Below are 14,859 nucleotides of genomic sequence, written 5' to 3'. Positions count from 1 at the left end.
AATGTCTATACAGTGGTACCTCGGGTTACATGCACTTCAGGTTACATACGCTTCAGGTTACAGACTCCACTAACCCAGAAATAGTACCTCGGGTTAAGAACTTTGCTTCAGGAAGAGAACAGAAATCGTGCTCTGGCGGCACAGTGGCAGCAGGAGGCCCCATTAGCTAAAGTGGTGCTTCAGGTTAAGAACAGTTTCAGGTTAAGAACGGACCTCTGGAACAAATTAAGTACTTAACCCGAGGTACCACTGTATAAGGGGAGGCACACCTTTGTTCTGAGTCCTCCTCTACTCTCCTGCGTGTGAAGGGAGCACCCTGTTGCAACAGCGTTAATAAAGATCAGGCTTACTAGCTGCTTTGCTTCTCAATATTCTCTGGTTGGCCTCTGTTATTTTCTCCTACCAATGGAGAACCTACAAAGGACTCTATAGGGGCTCTTGTGTACCCCATAAGGGAACAAGACCAGATTTTGTTTACAACAACAACGCTCTAAGCTTCTACACCAGCTCTCACATAAGTATGCGCCTTTGGCTGGGATGCTTCCTGCTCAACTAGTTGTGTGCTATAGCAGGAGGATGGGAAGCCCCGCCGCCACTGCCCCAATTTCTCTTTGTGGCGTAAAACATAGCAGAGGAAAACAAAGGAAGTCTCAGTAAGAGTTCCTTAAGTAAGTCACTTCCAAGAGCTCATTTTTGTGGGTGGCCACCACCCCTTTTATTGCTGTTTGCTATTGGTTGCTCTGTTTAGACCACCAGTAAGACCGTGCCAGTCCTCCCTGATTGCTGCCAGTCCAAACCATCATACCAGCAGGGTAGAAGTAGGTTTCATAGCATCTCCAGCGCAAGAGCAGCAAAGGCAGTGCAGAGAGACAAACACACCTCGCACTGTGCCCTGTTTTTACTCACTAAGGGCACAACTACAGACTGAAATCACTGGTTTTCAACCAGTGTGCTGTGGTACCCTGGGGTGCCTTGAATGGTGATCAGGGGTGCTGTGATGGCCTGGGATTCAGACTTAGAGGCTGAACCTAAGGAATCCCAGCCTGCACAGGAGTCCCCGCCTCCAGAACCAGCTGAGCCAGGGCTGGGACTTGAGCCTGAAGGGTCCTCACCTGTGCTGGATCCTCAGGTGCAGGCACCAGCTGAGTCTGCTCTGGCTCCTGAGGCGATGGAGGACCCGTTGCCTGCAGGTGCTCCACTCTCAGCCCCGTCAGGGGAGGCTGAGGTCCAGTAACCCTCCAGCTTCTCCTGCGCTGCAGAGGCTCAGGGCAGAGAGGCGGAGGGAACTAAGTTCCTGCAGGAGGAGTGCTCACCTCCAGGCCAGGAGAGGCGAGTCACCTGTGGACTGGGGCCACCCTATGCCTCGGGGCAGATAAAAGCCAGCCAGTCCCAAGTTGCGGGAGCAACGTTGTTGGTAGCCTGTTCCTGCCTACACTCTGTCCTGCCGGATCTCCTGACCTCACCCGACTCCCTGCCTTGGACCCAGCTTCAGCTTTGACGGACGGCCTCAATACTGCTCCCTTGACCTCGGACTGGACTTGGACCTCGCCTCACGGAAACCCACGGGACCAGCACAGGTGCCATGGTCAACACCGGCCTCTGTCCCTCTTCCCTTCCAATTTTCTGTTCAGTGATGGCATCACTAGGTGAAGCTGATATCTGGATCTAGCATGAGATCCCTCCCAATCAGGCTAGACTTTCATTTTGAAATCAGGCTCCAAAAAGCGAGCTTCGAATTAGGTAACAGCTTGGTCAAGGCACTTTCCCAACATCGCCTCCCAAACATGTGGGATCGAATGGCATCCTCAACTGTGAGGTTACCTGTTGCAAGCGTGGGTGGGGCGTGTGCACCTTTATGGAAAGAGACTCGTTTTCATTGATGCCTCTTTTCCCACACCAACTTGAGGCGCACCTGGCGGAATTCTCACATCTAGAGGAGTACAGAAGATCCAAGGGAGCCCCACCTCTGATTAAATCGGGTCACCCTAACCTTACCCCAGATAATTAGTGGTATTACAGAAACAGCTATGCGATGTACACTTGCCCAACTGTGGTTTTAGTTTACCCAATTAACTTATTGTGATGGAGCAGGGCTGGCAGTAGCCGTTAGGGCAATGCAGACAGCTTCCTGGGGCAGCAGAATTCAAGAGGTAATAAGGAAATGGATTGAGGAATACAGTTATTGCCCCCCGTCAACCAGACGTTTGGGACAAAGGAAATATCCCAACTTCACAGGTTTCCCAACTGGCCTCCATTCGCTTCTGGAGCAAGGGAAAGGGACTGTAATCAGGGGGGAAACCCACAAATAACAGAACATACTTATGCCTCCAAACACACACGACTTCGTGCAACAAGATGAGGGGGACAGCGAAATAATTTTTTTGCTTAGAGCAGCAAAAATAACTCCAGCCAGCCCTGTGGTAGGGACTGAGATATATTGGAAGCTGCCCAGGGCTTTGTGCAGTAGAAGACCGCCCTGAGTCATATTTGGCGCCTGGAACGCCACATCAAAATGCCCGGTTTATGTGCTGAAGTCTGCAAGATGCCCCGGGGGCATCTGAGGACGGGGAACAAACAACTCTGTTTGTATGAGAGCTGCTTCCTCTACACCTGCCCTGCCCTGCGACATAGTTTTACCCCCAGCGCACAACACCATTTTGCCTCTTCCTCTCCTTCACACAGGGTTACAAAGCAAGTCACCCAGAAGCCAGAGTGGGTTGTGGGGTGTACATTATCCAGTTTTATGCATGCTTTCTCCAAAGCCCCAACTCTGCCCAGTGTGCTGCAATGGTTGTGTGTGTGTGTGGCCCAGCAGAGAAGCAGAGACCTGCTGTCGCTTAAGGTTCAGGTGGCCTCAGTGGCTTGGAATGTCTCCCATCACCTTCGGCTAGTGGCCCAGTTATGCCCCTGTCTGGACAGTGACAGCCTAACCTCTGTTGTCTATGCTCTGGTAACCTCTAGCTTCGATTACTGCAACACGTTATACGTAGGGCTGCCTCTAAAGATGGTTTGGAAGCTTCAGCTGGTGCAGAATTCAGCAGCCAGGTTGCTCACTGAGCATACCGCACTGATTCTGACCTGACTGCACTGGCTGCCAATTAGTTTCCAAGCCCAATTTAAAGTGATGGTTTTGACCTATACAGCCTTAAACTGCTCAGGACCACAATGCCTGAAGGACTGCATCTCCCCCATATAAACCACCTCTGACTCTGCATTCATCATCTGAGGCCCTTCTTCATTTGCCTCCTCCATGTGAGGTCTGGAGGGTGGCAACACAGGCCTTCTCTGTAGTGGCCCCCCATCTGTATAATGCTCTCCCCAAGAAAGTTGGCCTACTGCCTTCACTATATATATTTTAGGTGCCAGACGAAAATGTTCCTCTTCAAGCAGGCCTTGGGCTGATGGATATTCTACAGCCTTTTAAATGTGTCTAGACAGCATCTTAAAAAGCAGAGACATCACCTTGCCAACAAAGGTCCGTATCGTTAAAGCTATGGTTTTCCCAGTAGTGATGTATGGAAGTGAGAGCTGGACCATAAAGAAGGCTGATAGCCGAAGGATTGATGCTTTTGAATTACGGTGCTGGAGGAGACTCTTGAGAGTCCCATGGACTGCAAGAAGATCAAACCTATCCATTCTGAAGGAAATCAGCCCGGAGTGCTCACTGGAAGGACAGATCCTGAAACTGAGGCTCCAATACTTTGGCCACCTCATGAGAAGAGAAGACTCCCTAGAAAAATCCATGAAGTTGGGAAAGATGGAGGGCACAAGGAGAAGGGGACGACAGAGGACGAGATGGTTGGACAGTGTTCTCGAAGCTACCAGCATGAGTTTGACCAAACTGCGGGAGGCAGTGGAAGACAGGAGTGCCTGGCGTGCTCTGGTCCATGGGGTCACGAAGAGTCAGACATGACTAAACGACTAAACAACAACAATAATGGCGGACAAACGCCAGCTCCCTCGGCCAGTAAAGCGAGATGAGTGCCGCAACCCCAGAATCGTCTGCGACTGGACTTAACTGTCAGGGGTCCTTTACCTTTTTATGAGACGGGGGGAGGGGTCTGTTCTGCTGCTTTGTTTCACTTATTTACTTATTTTTATCCTGTATTTTTATTCTGTGAACAGCTCTGACATCTTATGAAGAAGGACGGTATATATATACAACAAACAAACAAGCCCAGCTGGGATCTGCCCAGCAATGCTACTGCTGATGCAACTGCTATCCCACATCTACAGAATTTTGGCAGTGGCATCAGTACAGCACCAACCCATGGCTGCACTATTCCGGGTTTATACAATGCAAGCGAACTTGTTCCAAGAGCTGCAAGTGTTAACAGATCAACAGCCAACTAATACTGTAGAGCGTAGCCAATGCGATGTTATTGGACAGCAAATCCAGTCGTACCTGACCACTGTCCATGCTGTCTGGGGCCCAATGGGAACTGGAAGTCCAGCAAAATCTGGAGGGCACCACATTGCCTGCCTCAATAGCAGGTCACAATCGCTGAATACAATGGCAGATTACTGTTCATTAGCATCACCACTGTGTCAGTTAATCGACAGGCCTGACCACAAATAAAAACCTTTGCACTCCCGAAATGCCCAACCCCACATGGCAAACCAATAAATGTGACCATGGCTTTTTCTTATAATTTGTTTTTATAATTTGCTTTTTCTTATAATCTCAAGTTGGTAGCCACCTTGCCCGTCCTGATGAAACGACTGTACTAAGGTTACCAAAATAATAATCACAACACCTGACACCCACTGGTGTTCCAAAATGCACTTGCTTTTTAAAACCTTGGTACTTCACAATGCCGATAAGTCCTGAACTTGTTTCTCTTCAAAGCCACGATTTTGATGTGTTACAGCAACAAGGAATATTTGAAACTCTCACATGAAGCTAGAATACAAGGGGTGCATTTGTTCATTTTCTATTTTATGAATTACTTAACTTAATTCATCAATTTATAGACTGCTTACAGTTAAAAAAATGCTATAAGTGGTTTACAAAGTAAACACCACAAAATTATAAAGTAAAAATACAAATATTCCCTTCAAGGTCTTCAAAAGGGGCATCTTCACTGAGATTTGATAATATGTCATTTTATTTCAATTTGAAGAACCCATTAACCAGTTAAAAGCCAGAAAGTTAATCATTTCGAACATTTTGTTTAACCGGGCTACTCGTATAATCCCATCCTGTTCTGTCACAAATGGTTATGGCAGAAAATGAAGACATTTCTTTCATCTTACCCTGTGCCGACACCGCCTCATTGCTTCCTGTTTCCTTATACTTTACAAGGTGTATTGTTTAGTTAGGGAAAACTGTTTCAAAATGGATTAAAAACATTAATATGAAAAGGAAATAATATGCAGATATTGGGCTGTATTAAGCTACCATGTCCCATCAGCAGAAGGTTTTTCGTTGGTGCAATCAGACTCCACCTGCCCCAGCTAGCCTGTGCCACAGACCCTCCACAAAACTGCTCCAGAGGGTTGGGAGAAGCCCTAGAACAGAAGGGGGGCAGGAGAAAGGAGAACCCCGTTTTGTGCAAGCAGAAACCCTTGTGCATAGTGCTACAATGGATCCTACCCATTAGCTGCAGGATGAAGATGTTAATTCGCCCACCATACAAAAGAGGCTCAGGTAAATCAGAGAACATGTGCCTTTTCCCAGTACATCCTCTTTGGCCATTCATGAATGCATGTGCGCTTCCACGTGCATCAAAAATGTAGGAGTGAGGCCCCTGAACTATTCTTAAGAGCGGAGGTTTTCATCCTTTCTTTAGGGCTCCCTTTGATTTGCTTGCCATGCAGCCACATCTGCCCAGGAAACTCCTGACAAGAATCTTGGTGCACACTTCAAATTCAAAAGGAGCACTGGGGAGGCCTGCAGGAGACCCATCCTGAACTGAGAGACCTCTTAGAAGATGATTGGGTGACTGGATCTGGTCATAGGCCGCATCCTTATCTCTCCCATCCATGGCACAGGTGCCTTGGTTTTTGTTCATGGCGCTGTGCATGGGGCTTTGCAAGCTCCGACTATCAGCTAAATGCCACCCTTTGCAACTCGCTTTTGCACCTAGCCATGTCTTCATCTGTAGGGCTGGAGTTTTCCTACTGCTGTTCTCAGAACTCAGCCAAAAGCTCCCTGGAGGCTCTGCATTGATGGAGAAGTTTGGGAGCCACTGCGAAATTGTCAGAGAGATATTTGTTCACCCTCACTCACCTTCTCATTCAGGAACCCCTTACATGCTTCCAGGGAACTCTGGGAAATGCAGCCTTGGAAAAATGCTTAAACACAGGGAAAAGGTAAAGGTAAAGGGACCCCCGACCATTAGGTCCAGTCGTGGCCGACTCTGGGGTTGCGGCGCTCATCTCGCTTTGTTGGCCAAGGGAGCATGACTAAGCTGCTTCTGGCGAATCAGAGCAGCACACGGAAATGCCGTTTACCTTCCCCCTGGAGCGGCACCTATTTATCTACTTGCACTTTGACATGCTTTCGAACTGCTAGGTTAGGGGGCGCAAATTACTTGCCTTGACCCGGGTGCTGACAACCCACGCTACGCCACTGGGTGACAGTTCAGACTTCTCTCTCCTGCAAGCCCTTGGGTTGGGCAATAGATTCCAGAACTACAGGGCCTCTGTATGTCTTCTCGAAATGAAAGATGATATATCATCATCACCATCATCATCATCTATAGGGCATCCACTTACGGGAAATGCAACTGTGCTAAGGAAACAACAGGACTCCAATTTGCAGGTATGTTGATTTATATGCATTGGCGCAGAGGAGGAAGTCATGGCTATAATTTAAATAGAAATGCATCTCATTGTGCATTTCATAGGGGTGACCTGTGTGCCTCTTCAGTCTGCTGCAGAGGTGCTAATTAACTGCTGGTGGGTCACTTGAAAGGCACCTCCTTGCTCTCAGATCTTTACACAGGACCTGGACCACAGGGCATCTTCGAATAAAGGACCTTCCTCTGTAAAATAGGGCACTTGCCCACAGGACCAGAACTAACCCTGGGCCTCATAGGCATGGCTTGGAGTCAAGGAGGAGGAAGAAACTTTGGATTTTGTTTTGTTTTAAATGTTTCTTTGTTGTTCCCACCCAGCCCCCTTCATCTGCAGCCTTCCAGGCCTCTCTCTCTCTCTCTCTCTCTTTATCAAACTTTACCATTTCAGATACTTTATTTGAGAAGGGGTGGGGAATGAGGAGTGAGGTGAGGTGGGGGGAATTTAGCTCCAGCACTCCTTCCCCTTGGCCTCCTGGCTCCAGCTTGCGAACAAAGCCCCCATTTACTGCCTGAATATCACACTTATGTTTAAGGTATTTCCACCAGAAAAGAGAGAGACAGAAAAAAAAAACCCAAACCTTTTTCCATGACCGAATTAGCTCACTTTTTTTTATGGCTAGCAAGCTGAGGCCTGTCTCACAGACGGCAGAGCAGGAAAGTCTGAGCAAGCTTTGCATTCCCCCCCACCCCACCCGCTTCGCACCCCCTCATCCCCTTAGCATTGGGAGGGGAGGGGAAATTGCTGCACAGGCATCTGGCTTCACACACACACACACACACACACACACACACACAGTTCCAATGAACCCGTTTTGTACAGGAAGGCAAGGAAAGGGAACAGGATGGATGAGTGACAAGCTGGGAAAGAAAGCCTTGGACTTGCAGCACATGGAATAATATAGGAACACAATGGGATTCAGCAGCATTCAGGGACTTGGGGGCCACTCGTGAAAATCCTGGCATCAACACTGGCAAAACCATTAAAATGCCCCAAGCCTACCCTGCATCAGATTCTGGAGCTCTTCAGCCTTGCATTTCTTCCCTGTCCATCCCAAGAGATTCAGTGGCTAGATAAGCCATCAGCAGTTCTCTTCCCTTCCAGCACCCAAGCTTAAATTGCTAGCTCAGCCTTTCATTCATGTCACATGTCTACCAAGACTCTTGCACCTGGCAATGTCCAGACCTACATTAAGGTTTGATTTCTCAAAGCAAGAGGTCTTGCAATTCATGCCCACCTTCATGTCACACCCGTTGACTCCACATTTTGGGCTCAAGAAACCTGGCAGTTGGGAAGATGCACTCTGTGCATGTTCAGGGGCCCTTTCATACTACACGATCAGGGGCTGAGTCCTAGTACAGGCACAAAGGATCAGATTAAAACTGTTCTCATACCGCTTCATCTTGCTGCTGTGCTGTGCTGCTTAGTTCAGCGCCTGCCCCTTCCTCAAGTCCCTGCAGCAGCCACAGACAGAGACACAGAGAAACTCCTTTCTCTGCTTCTGCTGCTGCTGCTGCTGCATTCAAAATTCTGGCCCTTAAACAGTCAGGAGCAGTGAGGGCCAGACATGACTTTGGGAGAGTCTTCTCTTTTTAAAGTTAAAAGTTAGACTTCTCCTAGTCAGTGGCGTAGCGTGGGTTGTCAGCACCCGGGGCAAGGCAAGTAATTTGCGCCCCCTAACCCGCACGCCTGGCACCCCCCCCCCCTCCACAGTGGGCGGCGACCCGGCGGCTCGGGTCGGATTTGCACAGCAGTGAGAGAGAGTGAGTGAGCCAGGTAGGGGCAGAGAGCTGCGAGTGCGAGCGCCCCCCCCCCGATGTTGTGCCCGGTGCGGCCGGGCCCCCCTGCACCCCCCACGTTACGCCACTGCCCCTAGTCTAAATCACTCCCCTTATACAGACACACACACACACACACACACACTTATGCACATCTCACTTGAACACGACCACGTTTCTGCGGGTCGCAGTGAAACAAACAAACAAACAAACAAACAAACAAACAGACTAGCCTTCCCTACCTCAGGGCTGATGCCCAATTGAGGGAAAGCAGCCTTCGTTCGACCAGTAGCAACACAGGGCAGGAAGCGCCTTCTCCCTGCCTCCACTGCATGCCCATGCCCCTATCCTGGCACCAATTCTGCTGAGGGTCCTTCTCGGCCTTTGCCCTCCATGGCCAGCCACCACTGCACAAACTAGCCCCTGCCCAGTAGTTAGGGGAAATGTGTGGATCCCTGTGGGCTTCGTTCCTTGGAGTCCTCACTTATTTAGCTGCCTTTTCATGTCCATGTTATCTTATACCAGGGGTCAGCAACCTTTTTGAGCCGTGGGCTGGTCCACTGTCCCTCAGACCATGCGGTGGGCCGGACTATATTTTTTTTTTTTGGGGGGGGGGGGAAATAATGAACGAATTCCTATGCCCCACAAATAACCCAGAGATGCATTTTAAATAAAAGCACACATTCTACTCATGTAAAAACACCAGGCAGGCCCCACAAATAACCCAGAGATGCATTTTAAATAAAAAGACACATTCTACTCATGTAAAAACACGCTGATTCCTGGACCATCCGCAGGCAGAATTGAGAAGGCGATTGGGCCGCACCCGGCCCATGGGCCTTAGGTTGCCTATCCCTGTTTTATACCATGTGGATACTTGGGTGAAAAGGAAAGCCCTTTTGCAAGGACTCCCCACCTACAAACTGGAACCACATCATGACGAATGGCACTGGGGAAGGTTACCCTTTAGCCGTACAGTGGTGCCTCAGGTTACATACGCTTCAGGTTACAGACTCCGCTAACCCAGAAATAGTACCTCGGGTTAAGAACTTTGCTTCAGGATGAGAACAGAAATCGTGCTCTGGCGACGCGGCGGCAGTGGGAGGCCCCATTAGCTAAAGTGGTGCTTCAAGTTAAGAACAGTTTCGGGTTAAGAACGGACCTCCGGAACAAATTAAATACTTAACCCGAGGTTAAGGACTGGATACACCAAGCGCTTGTTGGGAGAAAATACATACATATATATATACACACACACACACACACACACACACACACACACACACAGAGTGGTACCTCGGGTTAAGTACTTAATTTGTTCTGGAGGTCTGGTACCTCGGGTTAAGAACTTACTGTAATTCATTCTGGAGGTCCGTTCTTAACCTGAAACTGTTCTTAACCTGAAGCACCACTTTAGCTAATGGGATCTCCTGCTGCTGCCGCCCCGCCAGAGCCCGATTTCTGTTCTCATCCTGAAGCAAAGTTCTTAACCTGAAGCACTAAAGTCACCGGCAAGACAGAAGTTCACCTTGTGCTTCCACACCAGCTCCTCTTTCACACCAGGCGCGAGCCCAGAACGCTGTGGTGTGCGTAGGTGTGGCAAGCTCCATCCCCGCTCTGGGGTCAAATAAGGGATTTCACAGGGCGGGTAGGGCCAGCAGGGATACGAACTGGCTCACCTGGTATGGGTGGGTGAGTGCCGTTCCTCCTCCCTCAGGCGTGTGTCCAAGAGCAGGCACGGAAACAGGAGGTGCCAGTCCGGTGGCTTCGGCAGCCAGGAGGGTGGTGCCCGACGCCTTGAAGGGAGGCGAGGCTGTTTTGCTGATTATTCCCCAAGTCAGGATTTGCATGGCACCGCTTCAGAGGGTTGGTTGCATCCGCCGGCCCCCTGCCCTCACTTCCCTGAAATGTTATCCTGGCAGAGGGGACTCCGCGCTGGCCAGCCCACTTTCGAAGTCCCTCCATCTTGGAACTCCCCCGTCTCTCCCACGTCCTTGGAACCACCCAACACACAAAACTCCCTGCCACCCCCACCTCCTGTTTGGCTGGATTCGAACCAGAAATGTCAAAGCCCACACCCAATCCAACCCGCTCACACACACACACACACCCCACCCCGCTGCTTTTAGGACAGACTGACAATGCAGCATTCACATCGTCCTGTCAAGAGGTGTTGTGCTTATGGGCCCTGGGGTGTTGTGGAGAGGTGAGTCAGGGCCAGGACACCAAGGAGAGAAGAGTGAGAGTTGGCGTGGGAAACCAGGCAAGACTGTGCGAGGGTGTGGGCCGCAAGGGGGAGAGAGGTGGGGCCGCAGCTGGATTCTAGAACAACCATCGCCTACATGGAGGAGGGAAAGAACCCAACCGCTTTATTTAGGTGGCGGTGGGGAGACTGAGACATGCTGTGTGCTTGCCAGAGGTACAAATCAGGGCACATCCTCTCTCTCTCTCTCCCACACACACACAGCCCTCTCTCACAAATACACGCATATGTACATATCTCAGGGCAACAGCTAACTCCTCAAACTCTGTGCACTCTCTCACTTTGGCACAATGTTTGGTTTCCTCATGTACATGACTGTTCTGCGCCCCCGCCCCCGGCTATAACACTGTGCTGCTCAGTTCATGCAACCAAGCAGTAGAGCAGGAGTGTTTCAATAACCAGAGGTGGTCGCGATGTTGTTGTTGTTGATTAGTCGTTTAGTCGTGTCCGACTCTTCGTGACCCCATGGACCAGAGCACGCCAGGCACTCCTGTCTTCCACTGCCTTCCGCAGTTTGGTCAAACTCACGCTGGTAGCTTCAAGAACACTGTCCAACCATCTCGTCCTTTGTCGTCCCCTTCTCCTTGTGCCCTCCATCTTTCCCAACATCAGGGTCTTTTCCAGGGAGTCTTCTCTTCCCATGACGTGGCCAAAGCATTGGAGCCTCAGCTTCAGGATCTGTCCTTCCAGTGAGCACTCAGGGCTGATTTCCTTCAGAATGGAGAGGTTTGATCTTCTTGCAGTCCATGGGACTCTCAAGAGTCTCCTCCAGCACCATAATTCAAAAGCATCAATTCTTCGGCGATCAACCTTCTTTATGATTCAGCTCTCACTTCCATACATCACTACCAAGGCACAAACAACATAAACCGGGGCAACTGCTACAGCCATCTTATCATCAGCCCTGGTGGTGAAGCCTGTGAAGAACTGTCTCCGCAACCATGTCTCTTGACCGCCATTGGGTGCACATGAAGAAACTCCCTTACACAGGAACCGGCAGAACTGTCTGAAATAATACACTTTCAAAGAACAGCTTCTACCAGAGATCGTGATGCTTTGGAGGTGTGTCTGCACAATAGCTTTAAACCACTTCCATCCCCGTTTGACCAATCTGCCTCCCATCCGAGGAGACTTGACAGCGGCAGTTCTTGCAGAAAGCGCTAGGAATCTCAAGCAAAGACTTCTTACCACCCTCACACAATGACACTAACCGCAATTCTTTGGGGCCAGACTACGACGATTGCATCACTTTCAAAGCTGTCTAAACTTGCAGCACAGACCCCCATCCCTGCCATGCCAGATATCCACAGGCCCAACAGCAACTGCGGTGATCCCAGCACAGATCACTGCTAGCACAGACTTACCGGTAGGAGTAACTCAGGCGGGACAGCAACAACAAAAAGCCAGCGCAGGGAGGATGAAGACAGATATAACACATATGTACCGTATATAACTCACAACACAGTGCTCAGGTGCAGAGTGAAGCCAGCTTCCTCATTGGCGTTGTAACCAAAATGACTAACGTGCTATTCAGAAAACTGAATGCCGGCTCAGCCAGTCATCTTTCCCCTCCACCCATCCTTCAAGCATACTGTTTGTTTGTTTGTTTGTTTTTAAAGTGTTGCATGAAGATTCATATATTTCTGTTCAAACTTCTCTCCCCACAATGACATTTTAAAAAGATTTCTTTCTTTTTTTCAGTGCAAAGCTGCTCCAAGGGTTTTTGGTAACATCATATCAACACTGCGTGCAGCCAGCTGCTGTTTCAAACTTGGAGAACCATTCCATTTTCAAGGTTCAGCTCTGGAGAGAAATATAACCCAAAATCAGAAGTTGGTTTCTGCCAATTGAGATCTGGCTTCCCCACCCCACCCCACCGCTTCTTTTTCTGGTCTTCTTGGCTACGTAGTCTGCAAGTTCCTTAGGACAACATCCCTGCAGGCACCTGGCAGCAGAACAGGAACCTATGATAATAATGGACTGACACAACCAAAAGGATGACCTGCAGAAGTTAGGATTCAGAGCACTGATTGTTTTGATGCTTCAGGGTGCACCTAGAACAGGCATAGGCAAACTCAGCCCTCCAGATGTTTTAGAACTACAACTCCCATCATCCCTAGCTAACAGGACCAGTGGCCAGGGATGATGGGAGTTGTAGCCCCAGAATATCTGGAGGGCCAAGTTTGCCAATGCCTGACCTAGAATGAAAAATTTTCCCACCTCATAATTTTTCATGCTTTAAACTACAATAATGGAACATGGTATCAGGAAAAAGAAAGGGGTTGCATTCCCATTTCTCTGTCCCCCATGTGGACTGCGCAGCCCTTAATTCATCCTGTCAGCACAAGCTGCAGCTTGCGGTCCAATAAATATACTCAAGTCCCATGTGGAAGTGCCCTTAGGCTATGTACAAAAGGCAGCGCTCTCTCTAGAAGAGATACCTTTTAATACAGGGGTTTAATGCTACAGTCACCTATTTGAACTGTGCCACCCGTGCTGATCTTCCTCGTCTGTTTGGATTAGCAGCATTCAGAATAGGTGTCAGCACAGCCCCCTCTGCTCCTTGAGGATATCAGGTGTGCAGATTCAGCATACCTGACAACACCTCACACACTCCTGCACCGGGAAGCACTTTTAGGAACATTAGGTTCCCGCAACAAGCAACGCAACTTGATTTTTCATCTGGTACATTTGTATATGCAGAGTTGTCCAGAAGACACATGTCCCAGGTGGATGCAGCTAGCTAGGAGCACCAGTTCACTCTTCGGATATTTTTCAAGGTGTGCTGTGTGTCTCACTGCTTTACAGAAGCTCGACCCATTCATGAAACACACAGAAGAGGTCAGCTCATTCACTCAAAAAGAAAGAACTGCCTGTATTACGGACACTGGTCCTAAATCCGAGATGAAAAACTGCTCTGTTTCTCTGTCCGCTTCCCTGACAAATGTTGGGTCTCATGCCTCCTGTTTTGCTTTCAAGCTTTCCATTTATCCCACCCTCCCCTTGACAAAGTAGCCCAAGTATCTGCAGCTTGTCCTAACTTGCAACATACCACATGACAGAGTTTTTCCTCTCTCTGCACCAAGCCGTTGCCCACCACCTACCCGAAGTATGTCCTTGGCTGTACCACACAAAGTATGGCCATTTCTCCCCACGTCCCGCCAAAACGATTCATGTACACAGGGGCTGTACTGTGTCTGTGCATGGTAGCTGTGCCCTTCCAGCTTCTTAAGCCTAGGGCTGCAGCAGATGAATGCTACATACACACATGCATGCAAGCAACAGGGAACTCCAGCGCTATGGACATGGGCACAACTTTATTTTCCAAAGTCCATTGTCCACATGGGTTTTTTTTTATCTTTTCGGATGGGTGTTCAAGGGTTGAGCCAACATTTCCTTTCTCTCTGTTTCTGACCTGCAGCTCATGAGCTCACAGCCTAGTTGTCCTTCAAGGTTAAGACTAGACATTGTTGGTGTGGATCAGATTTAAGAATGACCTCTGGGATAAGGACTGTGGGTAGTATAGTTGTTTAGTCATTTAGTCGTGTCCGACTCTTCGTGACCCCATGGACCAGAGAACGCCAGGCACTCCTGTCCTCCACTGCCCCCCGCAGCTTGGTCAGACTCATGCTGGTAACCTCGAAAACACTATCCAACCATCTCGTCCTCTGTCGCCCCCTTCTCCTTGTGCCCTCCATCTTTCCCAACATCAGGGTCTTCTCCAGGGAGTCTTCTCTTCTCATGAGGTGGCCAAAGTACTGGAGCCTCAGCTTCACAATCTGTCCTTCCGGTGAGCACTCAGGGCTGATTTCCTTCAGAATGGAGTGGGTAGATTTCCTTCAGAATGGAGTGGGTAGTATAACACACCATTTAATAACCTCCTTGCTTACCAGAACTATTCTCAACATTCAGCAGGGTGTCTCTAGGGTCTAACTTCTGCTATGCCCTAACACAAGTTGGATATGGTAGCAGGTTCCATATCTCAGGATTATATCCCAACCTAGCAAGGCAGGTACT

General features: G+C 49.3%; 1 protein-coding gene across 2 annotated transcripts in view; it reads right to left on the bottom strand.

Moving 5' to 3' along the window:
• Window positions 1-14,859, bottom strand: part of RARG (retinoic acid receptor gamma) — a 132,849-nt gene that overhangs the window by 110,021 nt on the left and 7,969 nt on the right. The window contains exon 1 of one of the 2 annotated variants that reach the window (XM_079966795.1): window positions 12,207-12,351. The exons of the other annotated variant lie outside the window; for it this stretch is intronic. The gene's annotated coding sequence lies outside the window, so the exon portion shown is untranslated. Of the gene's footprint in view, window positions 1-12,206; window positions 12,352-14,859 lie in introns of those variants that run through there. 2 annotated transcript variants of the gene reach the window in all.

The sequence above is a fragment of the Podarcis cretensis genome (genome assembly GCF_951804945.1).
Source record: "Podarcis cretensis genome assembly, chromosome: 2".
Classification (NCBI taxonomy): Eukaryota; Metazoa; Chordata; class Lepidosauria; order Squamata; family Lacertidae; genus Podarcis; species Podarcis cretensis.
Note: the sequence above shows the minus strand (reverse complement) of the source record. Positions and strands in the feature narration are given on the sequence as shown.